This window comes from Amblyraja radiata, chromosome 37 (assembly GCF_010909765.2).
Source record: "Amblyraja radiata isolate CabotCenter1 chromosome 37, sAmbRad1.1.pri, whole genome shotgun sequence".
In the NCBI taxonomy this organism is placed as follows: Eukaryota; Metazoa; Chordata; class Chondrichthyes; order Rajiformes; family Rajidae; genus Amblyraja; species Amblyraja radiata.
The window spans coordinates 16,524,389-16,531,309 of record NC_045992.1 but is presented as its reverse complement, the minus strand read 5'-3'; positions in this window follow the sequence as shown (position 1 = coordinate 16,531,309).

The window sequence follows — 6,921 nt, the reverse complement described above, 5'->3', positions numbered from 1 at the left end:
CCCCATCAGTGATACGTCCCACAACAGTGGTGTCATCAGCAAACTTGATGATGGAGTTCGCACTATGACCGGCTACGCAATCATGAGTATAGAGTGAGTAGAGCAGGGGCTGAGCACGCAGCCTTGAGGTGCTCCCGTGCTGATTGTTATCAAGGATGACACATTTCCACCAATACGAACAGTCTGTGGTCTGTGAAGGAGGAAGTCGAGGATCCAATTTCAGAGGGATGCGCAGAGACCCAGTTCTGTGAGTTCAGTACCCAGCTTGGAGGGGATGATGGTATTAAATGCCGAGCTGTAATCAATGAATAACAACCTGACATATGAGTATTTTTTGTCCAAGTGGTCCAGAGCCAGTGAGATCGCATCCACCTTTGATCTGTTGTGGCGGTAAGCAAACTTCAGTGGGTCCAGGTTTTTGTTAAGGTATGAGTTGATTTGTGCCATTATCAGCCTCTCAAAGCACTTCATCACCGCAGACGTTAGTGCCACTGGTCGATAGTCATTGAGGCACGTCACCTTACTCTTCTTGGGCACCGGTATTATTGATGCCTTTTAAAGCAGGTGGGAACCTCAGAACTCAGAAGTGAGAGGTTGAAAATGTCCGTAAAAACTCCAGCCAGTTAGTCCGCACAGGTTTTTAGAACACGACCAGGTATACCATCAGGTCCAGGCACTTTCTGAGGGTTCACCTCCCTGAAGGATCTTCTGATGTCGGCCTCTGTGACTGTGACCGAAATACCATCACAGTGAATGGGGGCTCGGGAAGGCACATCAGTGGACACACCATTGAGTTGTAAGCTACCCAAGTGAGTGGAGTGAGGGGATATGGGGAGAAGGCAGGAACGGGGTACTGATTGGGGATGATCAGCCATGATCACATTGAAAGGCAGTGCTGGCTCAAAGGGCCAAATGGCCTACTCCTGCACCTATTGTCTTTTGTCTATTGTCTATTGTATCCAAGTTATGAGAGATCATCTCAATGCAGTTTGCAACACTGGTGGAGTGGGTACTCTGTGGGCCAAAGGGCCGGTTTCCACGCTGCATCTCTAAACTAAATCTCTGGAAGGTTTAGTAGCCTCGTGCACTCCAAGAGAACTGGAGAATTTCGGAAATACACTCTTAAGTAGTTTTATAATTAGAGAACAAAGAAGGTCGCAGGCAGGGAGTTAGGGGTGGGGGCGGGAGGGTGGGTGTGACACGAAAACAATAAAGGATCGCTGGGAACTTAATGAGTACTTTTGTAACTCAGCACCAGTTGGTTTAACTTAGTTTTAGTTTAGAGATATAGAAACAGGCCCTTCGGCCCACCAAGTCCGTGCCGACCAGCAATCCCCGCACATTCACACTTTCCTATACACTAAGGACAATTTTACGTTCATACCCAAGCCAATTAACCTGCAAACCTGTACGTCTTTGGAGTGTAGGAGGAAACCGAAGATCTCAAAGAAAATCCACACAGGTCACGGGGAGAACGTGCAAACTCTGGACAGACAGCACCCGTAGTCGGGATCGAACCCGGTTCTCTGGCGCTGCAAGGCAGCTACTCTACCGCTGCGCCACGTGGTAACTTTTTACGTATTTGTGTATTGTATACAAAAACAAAGAATTTCACTGGCTAGGTACATGTGACAACAGAGTATCATTGAATCATTACTTGCTGTGAGGATGTCTCATTGACTGCGGAGTCAAGGACGAGAAGACTCTGAGAACAAAGATAGAGAGAGCAGGAAGGTACAGAGACCTTACCCCACACCTAAAGGTTCAGGCAGTGACTTTATACTAAACAGACTTGTTTAGTTTAGTTTAGATTAGTTTTGGTTTAGTTTAGCTTGAAAAGTGGTGACCACGGCCCGGTCCATCATGGGTACTGACCTCCCCACCATCGAAGGGATCTACAGGAGCCGCTGCCTCAAAAAGACAGCCAGCATCATCAGAGACCCACACCACCCTGGCCACGCTCTCAGTTCATTCCTGCCATCGGGAAGAAGGTACAGGAGCCTGAAAACTGTAACGTTCAGGTTCAGGAGCAGCTTCTTCCCTGCAGCCATCAGGTTATTGAACACTACAATCTCCAAATAAGCTCCGAACTACTCTAAACTTAGAAACATAGAAAATAGGTGCAGGAGGAGGCCATTTGGCCCATCGAGCCAGCACTGCCATTCATTGCGATCATGGCTGATCGTCGTCAATCAATAACCTGTGCCTGCCTTCTCCCCATATCCCTTGATTCCACTAACCCCTAGAGCTCTATCTAACTCTCTCTTAAATCCATCCAGTGACTTGGCCTCGGGGGCATCGGTTTTGTCTTTTTGCACTATTATTGTTTGTTTATTTTTATATGTGAGCACATGAGTGTGTATGTGTATATATAAATATATATATATGTGTGTGTGTGTGTGTGTATGTCTGAACGTACACACTGAACATTATTTGTTTATGTTTATATAATAAACAATGTTTATTATATTGTTTACAGAGTACTGTGTTTACCAATTCTGTTGTGCTGCTGCAAGTACAAAATTAATTGTTCTGTCTGGGATCATTCTTGACTCATGGCCCACCGAGACCACGCCGACCAACGATCACCCCCAGCGGTAGTCCTATCCTACACACTAGGGACAATTTACAGAGGCCAATTAACCTATAAAACCGGCCCCATAGCAGATGTGTCCACATTGTGGGGCTGGAAACTGGAAGCATCCTGAGTTAATTCTGCTACCACCATCATCTATTGCAACGAGTGATGGCTTCCACTGATTGTCGCCGGAAGCTTGCGTCCTTTTCAGGACGGACAATGACAGTGAGGTCAACGTTTGGAACGTGGAAGATGGACACGAAAGAAGAAGACCTGCAAACCCGCACATCTTTAGAATGTGGGAGGAAACCAGAGCGCCCGGAGAAGACACACGCAGTCACTGGGAGAACGTGCAAACTCTGTACAGACTGCACTCGTGGTCTGGATCGGTTCTCTGACGCTGTAAGGTTCCAACTCTACCGCTGCGCCACTGTGCCGGCCTCAGGTATATTGACGTAGTTTCATTGAAGTTGGCCATAACGTATACACTGCTTCATTAGCTGAACATCCCGGCTTGTAAAAGCTGCAATAAATACCATTCACCCACACCAGGTCTGCACACTCACAGTTCGTGTGGATCATTTAATACCCTGGATAGTTAACCTCTGGGGTTGTATAGAACAAATGGTTCCATCCCGAGAGGTCACCTGTCCATTTCCTTTACAGTTGCTGCCTGACCCATTGAGTTCCTCCAGCAGTTTGTGTTTCCAGCGACTGCAGCACCTTAATCCTCCAAAATGCAATATTCCCTCCTTTAGAAAGACTTAGAATTGGCAGAAGATACCAACAGTTTTCATCTGAACAGCTCTTCAGCGGCACGGTGGCGCAGCGGTAGAGCTGCTGCCTCACAGCGCCAGAGACCCGGGTTTTATCCTGAGTACGGGTGCTCTTTTGTGGAGTTTGCATGTTCTCCCCGTGACCGTGTGGGTTTTCTCCATTAGCTCCGGTTTCCTCCCATATCCCAAACATGTGCAAATTTGTAGGTTAATTGACTTCTGTAAACTGCAGTGGTTGGGGAAGTGGGATAACATAGAACGAGTGTGAACGGGTGATCGATGGTGTGCATGGGCTCGGTGGGCTGAAGGGCCTGTTACCATGCTGTATCTCTAAACTAAACTAAACTAAACTAAACTGAACTAGTCTGTTTTGTATAGTCACTGCCGGAGCCTAGTTATATGAAGGATGTTTTTATATTGGAAAGGGTGAAGGAAAAGATTCACCAGGATTATACCTGGGTTTGCAGGCTAGAGTTATAGGGAAAAGTTGGATAGACTGGATCTTGAGTTTAGAAGGATGAGAGGTGTTGACATTACTGACGTGGACAATGGATGAAATGAACGCCTACAGTGTTTTTCCCAGGGTAGAGGATTCTAAAACTAGAGGCCAATAGGCTGAATGAGAGGGGAACAAGATTGAAGAGAGACCTCAGGAGCAACTTATTCACTTAGATTGTAGCCTATATCCCTCGCATGTGACAAAAACGTTTTTCACAGTATCTTGGTACAGGTGACAATAAACTAAACTAAACTCAACTCAACTAAACTCAACTAAACTAAACTAAACTTTGATCAAGTTAAGGCTCAATTCAAGACAAGTTTGTTTTGCTGTCCTTTCTTAAATGCAGGCACTGTGTATATCAGGAACATGATGTCAGGTGTAGGAAGGAACTGCAGGTGAAGATTGACTCAAAATGCTGGAGTAACTCAGTGGGACAGGCAGCTTATCTGGAGAGAAGGAATGGGTGACATCTCGGGTCGAGACCATTCTTCAGACTGAAGGCTCTGAAAAGAGATGCTGGATGGCACTGGGCCTGTTCTCGCTGGAGTTAAGAAGAATGAGGGGGGACCTCTTTGAAATGTACAGAATAGTGAAAGGCTTGGATAGGGTAATGGTAAATTTCCAACTTTTCCAGTATCCTCTTTTGCATTACCATTACACAGGTAAGTGGGAGTGATCTTACGCAGACTAAATAGAACAGAACTTCCAGCCGTTATTAATTGATTGTTTGTTGAAGTAGCTGTACAAACAAAGAGATGAACGTACCAGGTTTTCCCTATTCTGCAGGCAAGTTGTAGCTGGCTGTTCTCCCTGGTCTGGTGAGAACAATATGCTCTCCCTCCCTGTGTCTGCTACTTCCTGTCCCCTATACCATATATACACGCCACTCTGTACATCTAATGACCGCCCCAAGTGTCCAAAAAAAATACTGCAAGATATATCCAGACAAAATAATATAAATGCCAACAGTAACTAGCCTAGACGTAAATGGCTCCTACACATGTAGTGGAAGTGGAGAGGATGTTTCCATTAGTGGGAGAATCTAGGTCATAACCTCAGAATTAAAGGATGTTCTTTAAGGAAAGAGATGAGGAGGCATTTCTTTACCCAGAGGGTGGTAAATCTGTGGAATTATTTGCCACAGAAGGCTGTGGAGACCAGTGGATACTTTTAAGGCAGAGATAGATAGATTCTTGATTACTACAGGTGTTAGGGGTTATGGGGAGATGGCAGGAGAATGGGGTTAGTAGGAAGAGATAGAACAGCCATGATTGAATGGCAGAGTAGACTTGATGGGCCAAATGGCCTAATTCTGCTCCTATTACTTATGATCTTATGATCTTATGATGCTAACTGTCTCGCTGAGTTACTCCAGCATTTCATGTCTACCTTCATGATATGTGAAGGACTCATGACACCAGTGTCCAAGTGGTCAACATAATGGACAGTTCAAAGGACCATAAGGACAATGAGTATTGTGACAGAAAGGACGAGTGTGGATCTGGTGTCAAATGGATCACGGACTCATGGTCAATTTGCTGGACCATGGGGCAAAGATCAGACAGGTGAAGAAGTCACAGATCAGCTGTTGGAAAGGTCAAACACCAGGGTCAGGTGTTACAAGGGTCAAGAGGTAATGGGTCAAGTCTCTGCCCAGACCTAATATCCTTGGACTTTCAGCATCAAGAGCGCAGAGAGTCCTTCTTCCCTGTGGCTATCAAACTGTACAACCCCTCCCCCTTCTGTCGTGGGGTAGACTGACCCCCCGATCCCCTCCCCCTCCCCCCTCCACAATTCTTTGCACATCTCCCTTCCTTTCCACTCGTCACTTTAATTTCATATTTCATGTATCTTGTGGTTTATGACTGTTGGCAGATCAATATCCCTCCTTAGATAAATAAGGTTCGATCATATCGTATCCTATAGCAATCCCTTGGGCCTTGGCTGAATTAACAACGCCTATTATTTGAACCAAAGATTAAAGTTGCAACCTATGACAGCTGACAATTGAGAGAAACTTAGAGACAACTTTAAGCCTTTCAGGTGGTACGGAAGACAAGGCCGCAGTGATGTGTAGATTAGACATATCTTCCTCCTCCACCATCATAAAGAAGGGTCCCGACCCAAAATGTCCTCATGTCCACTTTCCTCCACAGATGCTGCTTGACTCATTGGGTTCCTACAGCACATTTTGTTTCTTGCTCGAGATCCCAGCATCTGCGGTCACGTTGCGTCTGTGACTATCTTGTTCTGCGTCTCTCGGACGCCCGCCTCAAGCATGATATGAACTCTTCCTTTCCATCCTTAATTATCAGAACTTGAGGAAGGTTCAAGGATCAAGAGTGTTTCATTGTCATAGATACTGACAACAGAACAATAAAATTAGGCATCACAGTGGTGCAGCGGTAGAGTTGCTGCCTCACAGCGCTGGAGACCCGGGTTCGATTCTGACTATGGGTGCTGTCTGTACGGAGTTTGTACGTTCTCCCAGTGACCGTGTGGGTTTTCTCCGGGTGCTCCGGTTTCTTTTCCCACTCTAAAGACCTCCCGGTTTCTAGGTGAATTGGCTTTGGAAAAATTGTAAATTATCCCTAGTGTGTAGGATAGTGCTAGTGTATGGGGTGATCACGAGTCGGCGTGGACTAGGTGGGCCAAAGGGCCTGTTTCCCAACTGTATCTCTAAACTAAGCAAAACTCTAAACTAAGCAAACTTCCAGCTCAGACGGAGTTTGAAATGATCTGGAAATAAAATAGATTTGGTGTTGTATCAACTGGTCGGCGTGTACTCGGTGGAACGAAGGTCCTGTTTCCGTGCTGTATCTCTAAAGTCTCCAGCACCTGCAATGGACTGGCCAGTGTTCAACACTTTTTGTAATCTCCTTCATTCATGGGCGTTCTAGATGCCGACCCAGGCTGTGATGCAACCAGCGAATCCATTCTCCATCGCATTCGGTGTGAAGTGTGAGCTTCCTCTCACCCTGCCCTTCATTCCTTCAGGCGATCCCAATGTTTAAGAAACAATTAGACAGGTACATGGATAGGGCACAATTAGAGGGATATGGGCC